Source organism: Ambystoma mexicanum, chromosome 6q, assembly GCF_040938575.1.
Source record: "Ambystoma mexicanum isolate Mex_15411 chromosome 6q, UKY_AmexF1_1, whole genome shotgun sequence".
Taxonomy (NCBI): Eukaryota; Metazoa; Chordata; class Amphibia; order Caudata; family Ambystomatidae; genus Ambystoma; species Ambystoma mexicanum.
Window position 1 is genome coordinate 910,824,830 of NC_090937.1, and position 16,412 is coordinate 910,841,241.

Below are 16,412 nucleotides of genomic sequence, written 5' to 3' on the forward strand. Positions count from 1 at the left end.
CCAGCCAAGGTCGCAATGTTGCAAACCCACATCCAAGAACAAATCATCAAAGGTATAATGTTGCAACCTTGCACTCCGCGTACCAACGTTAGAATCATATCTACATATTAAACCAGACACACAGTGGAAAAGCAATATTAATTGTGCAGAATTCTGCCTCAAACACGGTCCCGCCTCACGTGACCAAGCCGAACCTGACGAGATGCCAAAGCCCAGGAGAAAGAAAGGCGTCTAGGTCCCTCGCTACGAGACATAGGCCGATACACTTGAAAGGCTTAATGAACATCTGCTACAGTGGGAGCGGTCAGCCTTCTACCTATGAATAAATCCTCACATTGTCTGCACGTACCCTTATTGAAACATTGTTGCAAACACAGGTACACCGAGAGCTGGGAACAACGGTGGTCCCAGGCTGGGGAGCTCACGGATGCACCAATCAGAACATGGGGCTCTTATCTCAGACGTCAGTAACATTAGCCAATCCTCAGGAGCCTTCATGTAACAATTCTTATGTATCCAATTATAGGGACAACCCAGATATACCACCTGACTACACCTTGACCACTAATATCATTCTCTATATGTGTACTATACTAACCCTACCACTCGAGCAACCAATTAAGAGTGGCGATAGGTTTTTTGTTAACTTTCTGAAGTGACGCAAGTAGCGCGTCATAATGTAGTAAAAAGGGCCTGCGAGCCCCAGGATTGTGTGTGTGTCAGGACGAACGCGTACGCTCCTTGACCCATCCCTGCCGTTTGCATAATAAACAGCAGAAGTTGCCTTGCTCCTTGTGTGTGCCTCATACTCTGTCTCGATCCGAGATATACACGGGAGGAGTTGGGGCCTCCCTGCCCGGAGGTCTGCGGACGGCCCGGCCGACCCCGGCAGAATTTCCCCCCGACAAGTTGGAGGCACTGCTGAGATCTGTTTAAGATCGACTTTTATTTTTAATTTGTCCAGGCACTCCCGTTGCGAGGAGGCCCGGCGGCGCGGCCCCCTCTGCCGTTGCCCCCTTCTGAGGACTACAGGACCATCGCGGAGCTGCGAGAGGACCGGACAGCGCAATCCGGATATTGGCCCTCGGGAGCCGGTTGAGAAGTATCCCGCCCGCGGTCGGCGAGTGTCCAGACGTGGTCCAGACGAAGGGAGGTGGCGAGCCGCTTGGAGGGGTGCACGCAATCGAGCGGCCCTGCATCGAGAGAACTTGGTGAGCATGACACGCACAACAAGCAATGCGAAATTGTGAGGGAGGAGGGAGGTATTGTAAAGCGGCGAGGGTTTAATTGAGTGTTGCTAATGGAATGAATGGTAGCGAAACGAGTGCGAGAGCAGGCGGCTAACGTTACGCGAAAGAGGGGGGCGGGGCACGAAAATATCACGTGCAGCCGCTCGTAACAGTGGGCTAACGTTACATGAAAGAGGGGGGCGGGGCACGAAAACATCACGTGCAGCCGCTCGTAAGACACTGATTGGCCTAAATCGCGACTACGTGTGAGGGTGGGTGTGTGGTTTCCTACGATTTGATATTTATTATTGAATGAGTAGATGAGGTTCCCTATTGTTCGAGCAAGAAACTCGATAGGTAGATGACGTTTCCCTGTGGGCGGTGGCTAGTTACGTAGTTGCCCAAAACGGAAGATAATTGGCTGGTTAAGCCCTCCTGTTGAGGGGCGTATCACACGCGAGGCGACGCAGCGTGCGCAGTCCGGTTATAGTATTGATGAGATTACCTTGTTCCAGGAGAGACAGGAAGACAGCTGTAGGGTTAGCGGGGTAGATTACAAGTGTATTTTGAATTTAAAGAACATAACACGAATATACCAGTAGCTCGAAGAAATCGGTGACGTCACCAGTAGGGATTTAATAGGATATCGCGAGCACAAGGAACATTGGGTTGAGAGTGGTGGGGAGGAGAAGCATGATAAAGGAGCTGATACGGAGATAAACTATAAACCAGTGAATAGAAAGAAGAAGGGGAAAGGGGCGTGGCTGCGCACGGAGAACGCCGGCCACGGCAAGTGTAAAAGGGGGAGGAGAACGGAGAAACAGGACAACTGTATAAGATCGTCGTAAGGGGTACGCAGCCGCAGGGGGCTGCGTGCGCTTCGGCCGCAGGGGGCCGTAGGGGAAGGAATATAATATAACATCACATTTATTACTATTGCATAATTTGTCAAAGGATTGTCGTAAGTCCCCACACTTGCGGGGCGAGGTAAGCAATACAAGGTTGTATATTGTAAATTGGTAGTAAGGGGAAGGGTAACAAGGGGAGTACAACCATGTCATACGGGAGAGGGTCGGGAGGGTGGGGGAACACCCTCACTACCCCACTACAGCACATATGCACCACACTGCCACCACACAGGGAGAAGTTAATTAAGTACAGCATAGAGTGGACCCAGGGGACAGACAACAAAATGTTAACACCATGGCCGCCTAATGGTAGTTTCGATCCATATGCCCAACACTCACTACTGAACCATCTGCACAATACATACAAGGGGAAGAAGTTGGCAAACCACGTGGAGGTGTTTAACTTATGGAGGATGTTCCAGGGGTCTCGACCAGGACCAAATGGAATGTTCACTATGGGGGAAACACCGGAAGAAAAGGAGATTAAGAAAGAAGGAACGGGTGGGGAAAAGGAGAGCGAAAGCACAAAAAATACGGGGAACGAAAGAAAGGGAGGAGAAAAGGTTGATAAATCAGACGACATAAAAAAGGAACCGAGCAATGAGATACCCATAACACCGGGAGTGAAAACAGAGGGAGGAGGGTTGTACCCTTTAAGAGAATTAGGAGAAATAGAAGGACAGCTAAGAGCGGCTGAAGGATTCTCAAACCCGGCATACAGCCCTCCACCATATGTGGCTCATGGGAAGATACCAATGGGGGAAGGGAGGATTAGAGAAGAGCAGACTGTAGAGATAGGAGACGATGAGTGGGTAGCTGCACAGATATTGTTGAAATTACGAGGCTCACTAACTGGAGAAGAAAGGGAGGCGGTAAGGAGAACAAATGAGGATAGTGCCAGAGAGAGTGAAATAAGGGGAGAGGAGCTACTACGGCAGAAGGAAGAGATTTTGGAGGAAAGATTAGCAAAACTAAGGGATGAGCAGAATGAACTGACCAAACAACTTGAGAGGGAGGAAAGAGAGAGAGTGAGGAAAAGGAAAGAAGGTAAGGACGAATTGGAAAGATTAAGGGAACGAAGAGAGGAACAAAAGAGAGAAGCTGAAAGGGTAAAAGCAGCAGCAGATAGGGTATCAAGAGTAGTGCTGAGAGAGAAGAAGAAGGAAGAAGAAGAAAAGGAAAAAGAAATGGAAATATGGAGGAGGAGGATAATATCTGAGACAGCTAAAAAATATGAAGAGGGGAAGGTAATAGAGAGTATAGTAGAAAGAGAAAGGGTGAAATGGGAAAGGAAGAGGGAGGATGAAAGGATATTGGAACAGATGAGCAACGAAGTAATGGAGGAATTAAAAAGGAAAAGAGAGGAAAATAGTAGGGAAATGGAGGAGAGAAGGGAAGAAGGAAGAGAAGGGAGGGGTAAGGAGAGTGAAAGATGGGGAGATGTATATAAAAGTAGGGAGATAGCAACGACATCAGCACTAGGGGGGATAGTTGGTAACAACGAAAGGGGAGAAAGAGACCTAATAGATTTAAAAACAGTAACAATAAAAGGAAAAAAGGCAGAGTGGGGGGTGTCATTTATAAATGATTTTTGCAGTGAGGAGGAAGAAGGAGTGGAGAAGGATGGAAGAGAGAGTGAAAGGGAAAGCTTAGATAAACTGTACCTCACTAGAACAAACATAGATTCGCCCTGGATGAGTAGAAGAGGGGAGGAGCTGGAGAGAAGTAAGGAGGAAACGAAAAGAATAGGGGAAACACAAACCAATGAAACCACGCCACCCACATCTCCATCACGCCGCCCTCCCACGTCACTACCTACATGTTCAACCACCGCACGCTCTCTGCACAGAATAAAGCTCGCGCCCTTCATGAACGAACTTACACCGTATGCATGTCGGCTTAGGGACCTCCCTAGTCGCAGGCAAGACAGACAAATAAACATACCCATATTGAACACAGGAAATGATGAAAGAAGGGGAAAGGAAGAAGAGGGAGGTAGGGGCAGAGGTAGTAAGGAAGAATTTGAAGTAGTAAAAGAAATGGGGGAAGAGGAGGGGTGTGAAGACTCAATATCATGGAGCGTAAAGGGTGACAAAAGACAGAATTTAATGCCACTGTTGGAGAGAGGAGGGGTTAGACCACAGTATGTACCTTGGAAACATACGGATAAGGAAAATATAAAATGTAGGCTCCCATCACTAAGTGGAGGTGCGGGTAAGTGGATATATGAAATGGAGAAACACACCGCAGGACAGAAACTAGCAGTAGGAGATGTGAAGGGCCTGTTAATATCAATATTAGGGGATAGAGCGGATGACATTTGGAAAAGAGCGGGATTCCATGGGGTAACAATAACAAACACATCGCATGATGGGGCACCATTTGCAAACTGCAGACATGCGCTATGGCAGGCACTGAGAGTGCAATACCCAGACACCTCAGACATAGGAGCCATTACTTCCCGTAAGATGGGTGAAAATGAGGATCCTGTTGATTATATCCAGGACATTCAAGAGAAGTGGCGCATGGAAACTAGAGAACAATGGGACAAAACACCAGCCATATTTTATCATATACTAGTACAAGGGCTCCCAGAAGGAGTTCAGAAACAACTAAAGAAAGTAGTAGGAATGGAAGCAAAACCATGGCCAGAAATACAACTGACTATAGTACATCACTGCAGGACATGGCAAGGAAAGATGAAACAAAAGGAGGAGGACAGGAAAACAGAAGAGGCCAAATTAGTACAGAAAAAACTTACTAAATATACAATGGAAGGGGCACTAATAACTACGCCCACACCAATGGCCCAAAGCCCAACGCAAGTAGTGGCTGCACAAGATCCAGCTCAAATAGCGCCCCCACAAGGTGTAATACAGCAAGTGCCGCCTCTGCAATTACACACACCGAACATGGGAGGAGGGTACCCAATGCAAGGAACTGGGTATTATAGTTATAACAGAGGAAGAGGAGGGGTTATGAGGGGGAGAGGATATGGATATAATACCCAGCAACAGGGGGGGGGACTGAGAAATTACTACCCCACAGGGCAACCCGTATACCAGGACAACACAGGGAGCTTCCCATGGCAAAACAGGGAACCACCCGTGTGTTGGAGCTGCGGACTATTAGGACACATGTCACGCACATGTAGGGTCAGGCCAGGAACACCAGCATGGAATGAACAAGCACAACCTAGGACCTCACAAGAACAGCAGGGCATGCAACAACAGCAGATGTCACAACAAGGGAGTGACCAACCACAACAAACACGACAGCAACAAACCTATTCACTGCCACAACAACAAATAACACAGCAACTGACGCCGCCACAACAACAAGTGGCGTTAATACAACCACCACCCCAAAATGAACGAACACAATTGGGTGGGGTGTCGGTGTTGGGACACACCGGCAGAATTTCCCCCCGACAGGGTTCTCATCCTCTCTTTTCAATAATGTCTCCTAAACTACTTCCAAAGTAGCCAATTGTGGTATATTAGTATATAATGCTTGAATATCCAGGCAAACTAATAGATTAACCTTGGGTGGAAAGCATTGCCTTCTATTCTATTGATCACATCTGTAGTTTGTTGTTTGGAAATACACTAATAAGGAATAGGCTGAAAGTAGCAAGGCATGGGAATCAGAGTGTGATGGGTACACACATTTGTGATCCTCAAGAAATTATTGCAACATTACTCACTTATGGTGCTTCTATTAGTGTGGTTTTAACATATTGTATGTGTTTTATGTATCATGATCATTTTTATGATTGTTTTTATGAAATGTATTGATGTTTAAATAATACAATTTTGTGCTAATGAATTCTACTAGGTTTGGGAAGAGTGTGATGTGACACCTGATATAAAATATAGGACTTTCTTCTTGTATATAGAAATTATATGCTCACAGAGCAAGAAATCTGTCGATCCCCCCCTGTGACTTGAAACCGTTTTGAGAATATAAAGGTATGCATACAACAGCCAGTGATCACTTTGTGAGGTGGCAAATGGTGGTTTTTGCTTTGCTGCATGCATAAACTGAAGAGGTCCAGGGGCAAACAGTGCACCCAGTTCTTCTGAAACATGGTACACAGTTTAGATAACTTGATTTTAAGAAGCCAGTTTATTCTCTCCACAACACCATTGGCCTGTGGGTGGTAACTTGAACACATCCAGTGCTTAATACCAAGTTGTGCTATGACATGCTGAAACAATGCATTGAAACAATGTGTGCCATTGTCAGACCTTAAAAGCTTGTACAGACCCCATCGACTGAAAAACCCACATACTAGAAATCTAGAAACACACTTGTCATTCGGATATGCACACAGCCCTGCTTCCGCCCACCTTGAGAAAGGACAAACCCCTACAATGAGGTACCTAGATCCATTACAACGCTCCCCCATGTCAACGTAATCTATGTGTAACTCACGGAATGGTCCAGTAGGGTGGGCAAGGTGCCCCGTAATGTCCATAGTGTCATCTCTGTACTGAAATTTTGACATATGGTGCAATGTATGATCATTTCTGTAAAGCTTTCCTGGATGTTTGGTATTAACAGTCCTCCTGTATATCTGCTGCGATGTGCTGTGTCATAATGTGAGATGCATATTGTAATTTTTCAAAGGTCATGGCTAGCAGCTCATGCAGCATTAGTGTCTTCCCAGCGCTCTCTTGCCTCCATAACAGATCTGTCGAGGATTGCTTGCAACCTCTCCATGCCCACAACTCTTTCTCCCTTTCAGGTGCCCTTCCTTGTAGCTCGATAATTGTCGAGACAGGCAATGCTGTCTAAGGTGCTGGATGTTCGCTTGCGGGTGGGGCAGTCACAACGTATTCTGGGCGTATTTAATTTGGCAGATATGCCACCATTTTGACTGCTGCATCAGTGGCTGGGTTCTTCATTGATATTTCATCTGTCCCATTAGTGTGGGCAGTGCACTTGATGACCACCATAACAGATGGCTGGGATAATGCTTCTATCAGTATTTCTAGTAGTGCTCTATGCTGTACTGGGGATCCATCCACCCTCAGAAACCCCCTTGCCTTCTAACAGTATAGACTGGCGTGCACTGATGTTGTGATGTACGCCGTGTCTGAATATATTTGGACATAGCTCCCTTTAGACAATGTCAATGCTTCAATAAGCACTATCAGTTCCTCTTCCTGTGCCGAATAATGCATGGGCAACTTTTTCTTGACCCCCATCTTGTACTCTCCTTCCTCAAGTTATACAACTGCTGCCCCTATCCATCTTTGCCCACTCCCCTGGTTAATTGTGGAAGACCAGTCAACGAAAAGTATGTCACCCTCTAACAATGAACAGTCCCTCACTTTGGGGATTTCGTCCTCCCCCCTCGTATGTGGCACAGTCTTGTATCATTAAATCCTCTGTAGTAGGCATGTCTGTTAAAAACTTGCCAGGGTTCAGTGTTTTGCATCTAACCACATGAATATGAGGTTTAAAAATGATGATCTGATACGCTGAAGATCTTTGTGTAGTCAGAGTAGATTTTGACCCCTCTAGAATGGCAAACAAAGAATATTCCACATACAACATAATGGAATACCCCATTACAATTGTAGAGCTTTTCTCTATGGCAAAAGCAGCAGCTGCTAAAGCATGTTCACACACGGACTGCCCTTGCATCACTGCTTCCAAAGTGCTGCTATCATAGACCAATGGTTTATGGCCCATAGTGCTCTTCTGAGTCAGTACCCATGTTATAAGCTGGCCATCTGAATGTGAAAACAAGTAGAAATATTTCCTGTAATCTGGGGTGGCCAGTACAGGTGCCAAACTAATAACTTCTTTTAAGTCATCAAACTGTTTGATCATGACTGCCGTCCACTGCAACTTGTGGTCCTTGGTTTTTGTGCTTCCCTAAGGGCCTGTAAAAGTGCCTTGTGTGTGAGGCGTAATCTAGGATCCATACACTACAGTAGTTGCACAGGCCCAGAAACCTCTGCCTTTCTTTAACTGAGGTGTGTCTGCGGGTGGCACATACTAACACTGCCCTATCTGGTAGTATTAATTTACCATTTGCTGATTTGAACTGCCACAGATAGAGCACCTCCTGTTGACAATATTGCAATTTGACCTTGTCGACCTTGTACCCCCTGCCAGCCTGAAATTGTAGGGGTATAATAGAGTGCTTTTGGCAATGCTGTTCACTGTCACTACAGACTAGCAGGTCATCCACGCACAGGATAATCGTGCTAGGCACCTGAATATTCCCTAAATCAGCATGCAATGTTCTGTTGAATATGCTTGTGCTCTTTCAGTACCCCTGAGGTGACCTAGTCTGTTTGAACCACATCTGATCCTGTGTAATTGCTCTGAGGTACCTCGTCTCAGGATGGAGTGGAATCTAGAAGAATGCATTTTTCAAGTCCACATGGAATATGTGGCTTCTTTGGGGATGCTGCATAAAATTGTCGCAGGATTCAGAACGACTGGAAATTCTTTCTGCACCACATCATTGAGTGGGTGCAAATCCTGGATCATTCTCCAATTGCCCCCTGTTGATTTCTTGACAGGGTATATTACCGTGTTACATGGCGACGTTGATGGCACAATGATCCCCTGGTCCAGGGGGGGCTGTATTGTCTTTCTTATACCCTCCTCCACCTCCCTCGACAATGGATATTGTTTTACCCTGGGCAGCACCGCACCTGGCTTTAGTGTTATACCACAGGGGTCACGTGTTTCAGTAAGCCTACATCATGTGGATTTGTATTCCACAGCTGTTAATGCATGTGGTGTAAATTTTCATAAAAGAATAGGGGTGGAGTCAATACTGCAATCAGGGGGCACTGCACTCTCCGGTACTTTATCATTATGCCACAGGGGATACAAATCTCTAGCATTATATCCCCATCTTTGTCGTCATTCTCAAACAACTTGTCATCTGTCATTTCCTTTAGCTGTACTATTGGATCTACACAGAGCACTGTCCGCCACTCACGCTCATCCTTTTAAATTCCTAACACAACAACCCTCTTGTCGGTGACCACCAATCCCTGCAAATCCAGCGACAATATCGTTCCCACCACCACCTCAGGTGACACTGCTGGACGAAAGATAAAATCTGTGGGCACTCGCCAACACTATTTGGCAATCTGGGGAACAACCTCCAAAAGCACAGTAATACCATAAATTAACATATCAGGGTCCACAGGAATCTAGCAGACCACCACCTCCCTTGTCATTGTGTGTATTATCAACTTCGCTCTTGTAGCACACATCCCAGGCCTGGAGCAAACTATATCACGATCTGTAAATGATATTGCCATGTTTAATTTGCTGAGCATGTCTCTGCCTAGTATATTAACAGGGGAACTTTCAGAATATAGTAAGAGCACCCACACTACCTTCCTTCCCACCTTTACCTCCAGCTCCTCAGTATATGGAACCTTAGAAATAGCCCTAGAGAATCACTGTGCGTCAAGATATTTCCTGATAGGGGAACATTTCCCTCCATGATACATGAGTCCACCATATATATATGAACTGTTTATTTCCTATCTCCGCCCCATCAAAGGTTCCTCTTCAGGGTGGATGGTCGTTGATAAGACCAGACGTGCTAGTGCTCTCTGTGGGCTGTCCTAATCAGGGTATGTTTTCATTCCCTGCTTACCGGTGCAGCACCACTCTGCTGTTGCTGTGGTGGATGCTGCACTTGCATGTCAGTGATTTGAGGCTGCTGACAGTGGGCCTGATCATGACTTCGGCAGTAACCCTTAAATCCGGCGGTAGCGATAATACTGCCGGATTTAAGGGTCAGCCGAATCGGGGCTTCGGTGGATTTCGCCCCAGCTCTGAGCTGGGGGGAAATCCACCGAAAATTCGCTCTATTACCGCCGGCGGGAAATCCGCCGGCGGTAAGAGCGTGAAAATTCCCCATTGAGCCCAATGGGGAATGGGGCATTCCCGAATGGGCTCAATGGGGAATGGGGAATTACTTTACTGCTGAACTCGTGATCCGGCGCTATTAGCGCCGGGGGGTTCGGCGGTAGGGTTATTACCACCGGTGGTAATACCACTGGCGGTAACGGCCAAGTCGTGATCAGTCCCTATATGTTTGGTGTTGCCCCTGGGGATACCCTTGATTCTGATATCCTTGACCCTGTTGCAGATACCCTAGTCCTTTAGGCCCTTGGTCCTGTTGTTGTGACCTGTATACACCACTGCATACCTGCTCCTGGATTCCCTTGAAAAATGCCCCCACCTTAACATTGAGATGATCCAAACCCACCCCCTCTGGGTCCAAAAACTCCTCCTCTTGCTCCTCTAAATACCCCTCTTCCTTGCAGCAGTCCTACTTGTTGCCACTGTTGGCCGGGGTACTGTTTTTCCCTGTTCCACTGTCCTTGTTCTCCATCAGCCCAGAGCGCAGCAATAGTGGTGATAAAAACTTGTTGGGTACTTTCTGTCCCCTCTACCAGTACAGGTGTCAACACAGGCACCTGAGTGACAACCTTTGCCAATTTCTTTTCTACCAATTTTTCATTTTGCTTCCTCCACTTGTTCAGCTGTTTCCCTCTCCCCTTCCTTAATCCTTTTCAAATGATGAACTATTATGCTCTGTATTTCTGGCCACTCTTTTGCCTCAATACTCACAATTTTAACTAAGGCCTTCTGCACTTCCTTTTACAATCCTCTCTTTCCAATAAAATAGAATAACAATATTGAACGATCCCATGGTCTCCACATCTCTTGTAATTTAAGAATAAATGTATCTGGATCCTCATCATCGCCCATTGCACACTGCATCAGGGACTGTAAATCAGGGGTATCCAGGAAAGTCCTCCGAAACGTGTCCAACACTTATTCTCTAATTCTGTTCAATGGTGCTCCATCATGTTCATCATACCCCAGGGTTATTCCCGGATATCCAGCTTTAACCCACACATCCCCAGCCTGGTCCCCAATTATAGCAACCATCATGCTCTTAAGATCCCCTATTGCCAGGGGCACCCCTTCTGTTTGCTTTTCAAATTCATATATCCACTTGCTAGCACCTGCTGTGAGCTGTGGGAGGGCCTTCATTACATTTTTCTCATCCATCTTTGGCCAGGGCACATACTGTGTCCTCCCCACCCCTTTATGTATTATCTGCATCTTTACCCACCTCTCATGCCCTTCTTCACACTTCCCCTTTTTCTTACTGTTGCCGCCCAGCCGGTCCTATTCCTCAACCTGACACTCCCCTCACACCTTTCTTCTTCTTCACCCTGGTCCTCAGTGAATGAGTCACTATCGTCCTCCCTCTCGCCATCTTCCACCACTATATCTGATTCGAAATATGTCCACTTATCCCTGCCTCCTTCCTTTTTGACACACATATTTTGTATTCCTCCCTGATTCAATCTAAACAGCAAATCTCCTAATTTCCACTCACCTGATCCATCTTTTGGTGCCCCTATGTCCCTCACCTCTCTGGGGTATTCTTGTATCCTGTTCAATTCCTTGAACAACTCTGCCAACCTGTTTTCGAACTCTCTTGAACTGACACCCGGCGATGCCGATACTTCAGGTGTGTTTGCATATTGGGGTGGGGAGCGTTAGCCTGTGCTGTTACTGGTTCTGATGGGATCCTTACCACAGCAGAAGGGGTCCCTATCACAACAGGTACATATATTGGATTGGTGTAACCTTCTGCAGGATACACTGCCAAGGGATATACTCCCCGTGCTTCGCTGGTACCCGCCCTCTCCTTCACTCTTCCTGCACTTTCCATGTTTCTGTCTCTGTTCCTCTGCTTCGTTCCCTTGGTCTTCTGTGTCTTTGAACATACTCCAGAGATCTAAAATGTATTTTGTATTGTGTAACAGCTTCCCCTTATACTTAGCTACTAAAAATTTGGACATTTGTTCCAAGATGCTCTTATTGAGTGAGCTCCCCCCTGGCCATGAGCAGGGCATCTCCCCTCCTCCTGTCTCTGCAATCCACTGCTGATGACATTTGTCTACCCTGTCACAATGCAGTGGCAGGGGCCTATAAATGTGTTCGATTGGCAATGCTCCTCCATGCAAGTGATTTCTATCTCTTACTGGCCCCACTAAGTCCAGCTAACGCACCGCACACACACTGCCGCTTGCTTATAACAAGAAATAAAAATCAAACCCACCCTTTTCTGTCCCCCTTCCTTGCACACATACACCACTCCACAAAACCTTCCAATGACACACCACACTGCGACGCACACAATTACTGCCCCTTCTAGGGCCTGTCCTTTATCCAATAAAACACAAATAAAATGCAATAAAATAACAGGCTAACATAACAACCATTACTTATTCCAGGGCTATTATGAAACCACTAGTTTTATTTCTATATTTCTCCTTTACATAAAATACTGTCTTGTGGTACAACCTTTCCTCCCCTTCTGAGGAGGGGCTCCCTGCCTAACCTTTAACTTACCTTATAATGCATTACCGACATACTCTCTTCATAGTGCACGTTTTAACAACAAATAACCCTAACCTCACCCACATCACATCAACGACCTTGCTCTCTATGTGCTAACACCTCTCACAAATCCTCATGCATTTGTCCCCTACTTGTTTTCATTTAGTCTACTCACATGTGAATGCTTACCCAAACTCCTCCATCACGATGTTCCAACACCGGCCTGCACACTCCTCGGAGCCGCTCCCCGTTTCAAAGAGCAGAGAGCACCTCTCTTAAAATGGCTCCTCCTAAACCACTCGAAACACATATTGTTTTCGGGACCAGTCACTGTAGGTGGGCGAGGCTCCTTCTGGTGAAGCCATCTGGATGCCTCCACAAATAGGGGTGGCAAAGAGATCACGTCAGGTTCACCAATGGAAGGCAAGTCCCTTAACGTTCACACCAGAGAGCATACAGCCCGCTGGGAAGAAAGGTCCAAGTCAATCTTGTAAGGGTAAAAAGTTTTAATCTCACATGCAGATGAGAGACAACAGCAAAGAACGCTGCTGCCAAGAAAGTTCGGCTGAAAAGAAGTACAAGCAGAATCTTATAAAGAAAAACATTGTCATACATGACGCAATACATATAGTAAATTCCTTTGCGACAGGTTGGTGTGCGCCTATACATGGATCCGCCTACTCCGTGATAGATGCCGGGCCAGAACAAATTAAGAATACCCCTACCATACAACTACTTTATCACTCAGAGTGTGCACTTGGCAGGCCTTAAAATGGGCACAAAGGATGTTCTGGGGCATCTAACCTTCACACACACATTTCACTCATTCTCTTCCATGCCATCTGGCTCCAAGGACTCTGACCTTGTTTTGAACTATAATGTATCCCTCCCAGCATGTGGGTTGATTATATTTTATTATATTGACGTGGGGTCCTTTTGTACTGGGAGGTGGTGCTCTCTCCCCCCCCCCACTCCCCGGGGCAATCATAGTGCTTCGAACACATCTCGTCTCACTCTAAAGCATTTAGGGGGTGGGGCGGGCTGCCCCCTTCCCAACATTAGGTGCGGTCCTTCAAAGTGGGGGTTTATTCCAAGTGCGTACAATCCACTTTACCACAACCTGGTCCCCTGGGTACAAACTAGGTTGCTTCAGCAGTTCTATAGGATTAATCATTTGGCTGTCTTCTTCAATCTTCTTTGACCCTTCCCTCTGATTTGTAATCTGTTGGGAAATAAAAGAAACACTAGTGGTCATATTTGTCAAATAATCATGCATCTCATCCCCTAATGCTTTTGCGACACTATTGGCATCAGCTTCTATTTGACTGGAAGGAGCAAGGAGCACTCTCATGCAGCATCCAGTCACCAACTCACGAGGAGTCAGGTGGTGATTGCAGCAGGCTGATTTCACTATGCATATAGACCAAGGAATAGGCAATGCAGCCATCCCTTCTTCAAATTCATCTTTATCTTAGCTATTCTTTTTTTAAGACATTAGTTTAAACGCTCACAAAATAACAGTTGCCTGTGGGTGATAAGCAGATGAAAACATAGGCTTTATGCCTAACAAAAGAGTAAATTGTTCAAACATCTCATTTAAAAAATGCGGCCCATTATCAGACCACAGTCCTTCAAATACACCCCATCTAGGAAACAACTCACGTATAAGAAACTTGGCAGCACATGTGGCATCACAGTGCGTGCATGGACCTGCCTCAATCCATTGGGAAAAAGGACACACTACAACTAAAATGTCTGTAACCATTGTATGTTTGCAGCATATCCACATAATATATATGCAGTGGCTGAAAAGGACAAATGGGGCGGGATATTTCTCCTCTCACTTTTTTTCGCAAGGTATGCTCTGCTGTGAATTTCTGACAGATGAAGCAATTCACAATAAACTGTGCAACATGTTCTAAATAAATTGGTGAAAACCAGTCTACTGCGATTGTGTCAGCAAGATTTTCTCTGGTTGCATGCGCAGATAGTGAAGCTGATGCAGCACAACTCTCAATAATGCTAGAGGCATAACTGGCTTTACAGTGTTGTGGGGGACACAGAAAACCCCCGTCTTCCTGGGGAGATCGACCTTGCAGCTCAATTAACTGTACAATGGATAGCATATTAAAACTTCTTTCATTATCATGCATTGTTTTGACATTTGCTTAACACTTTCTACTTCAAATGTGTGGAAATATTTGGAAAATATGCTGCTCTTTTCGCTTCACCATCTGTTGCTTCCTTATCATGAGAAATCATGTCTGCCTTCTTAGTATGGCCATGCACTTCACAACAGCAATAGCCAATGGGAGCTTTAGTATCTTAATAAGCTTGTCCAATAGTGACACATTTTTCACTGGAGTGCCTTCTGTGTGGAGGAAGTCCCTCCATTTCCAGTGTGACAATCATGCGTGTACGGTTGACATCACATAGGCGGAGTCAGAGTACACTGTCACTTCCTCATCATCCTATCTCTGAAGTGCTGCAATAAACCTCACTAATTCTGCAGCCTGTGCTGAACAATGTGTAGGCAATCTTGCACTTGTCCCTACTTCAAATTCACCACTCTGTTTTTAGCTTCACCACTGTCAATCATGTATGCCTTTCTCCTGTCATTTGGTCATCAATAAATATAATTCTCCCCCCTTTTAGACCATTTTCTTTAACATGGGCAATATCATCATAAAACTCAGTATATATTGTGCAATCATGTACATAATCCTCCTTTCTTATTGGTTCTGCTATAAATGTTGCTGGATCCACTATCCTGAATCTAACAATTTTGATTTCTATGTTTGAAATAATCACCTCATAACCTAACGCTCTTTGTGTAGTCAATGTACTTTTAGGTTTCTCCAAAATGGTGAACAAGGAATGCTCAACACATAACGTCATTGAGCACCCCATTGTCATACTTGCAGCTTTTTCAATTGCAAAAGCAGCAGCAGCTAATGCTTGTTAAAAAGGGTAATGCCCTCTCATTACTAGTTTTAGAATCCCACTGTAATAAGCCAATGGTTTATTTCCATGTTCTACTGCTATTTTCTGCGTGAGGACTGCTGTCATTACCACTCCTTTTGAATGTGAGAATAAATAAAACTTCTCATTATAGTGTGAAATACCTAACATAGGGGTGTACAAAAGGCCCTTTTCAACTCTTAAATCCTTCTGTTATTTCACCTGTCCATGTTATGGCATCTTTAACTATCTGTGCTTATTAAAGCCCTTTCAAAAGTGTCTTAATATATGTACTGTAGTCACGAACCCAGGCCCTTCAATAATTACATAGGCCTAAGAATGTCTGTATTGACCTGACTGTTTTAGGTCTTAGGGTTTTCATAATTTCTTCTGCTCTCACTGGTGTCACTTTTCTCCTCCTCTTGAGAGATTAACTGTCCTATGTACTGGACCTCTTCCTGCCAATTTCGTACTTTCTCTTTGTCCACTTTGTATCCTTTACCTGCCAATATTGTCATTAACTGGATTGAATCTTTTCTGCATTTTTCTTCTGTCCTGCTGCACACTAATATGTCATCTAAATATTGAATTGTTGTGCTCTCAAGTTGTACATTACATGGGTCCATCTGAAGAACCCTGTCAAAGATCAATGGGGACGCATAGTACTCCTGTGGTAATCTTGTATGTTTCCACTGCTGATTTCTATATGAAAATTAGGTCAAATTGTGGGAGTCCTCAATAAAGGGAATTGAAAAGAAAGAGTTCTTTAAATCTACTACTGTAAAATATTTGTCTGTAGCTGGGATGTTACATAATATCGTAGCTGGATTTGGAACCAGAGGAAACTCTGCTTTGACAATATTTTTAGGGGCCGTAGATCCTGAATAAATCTCTG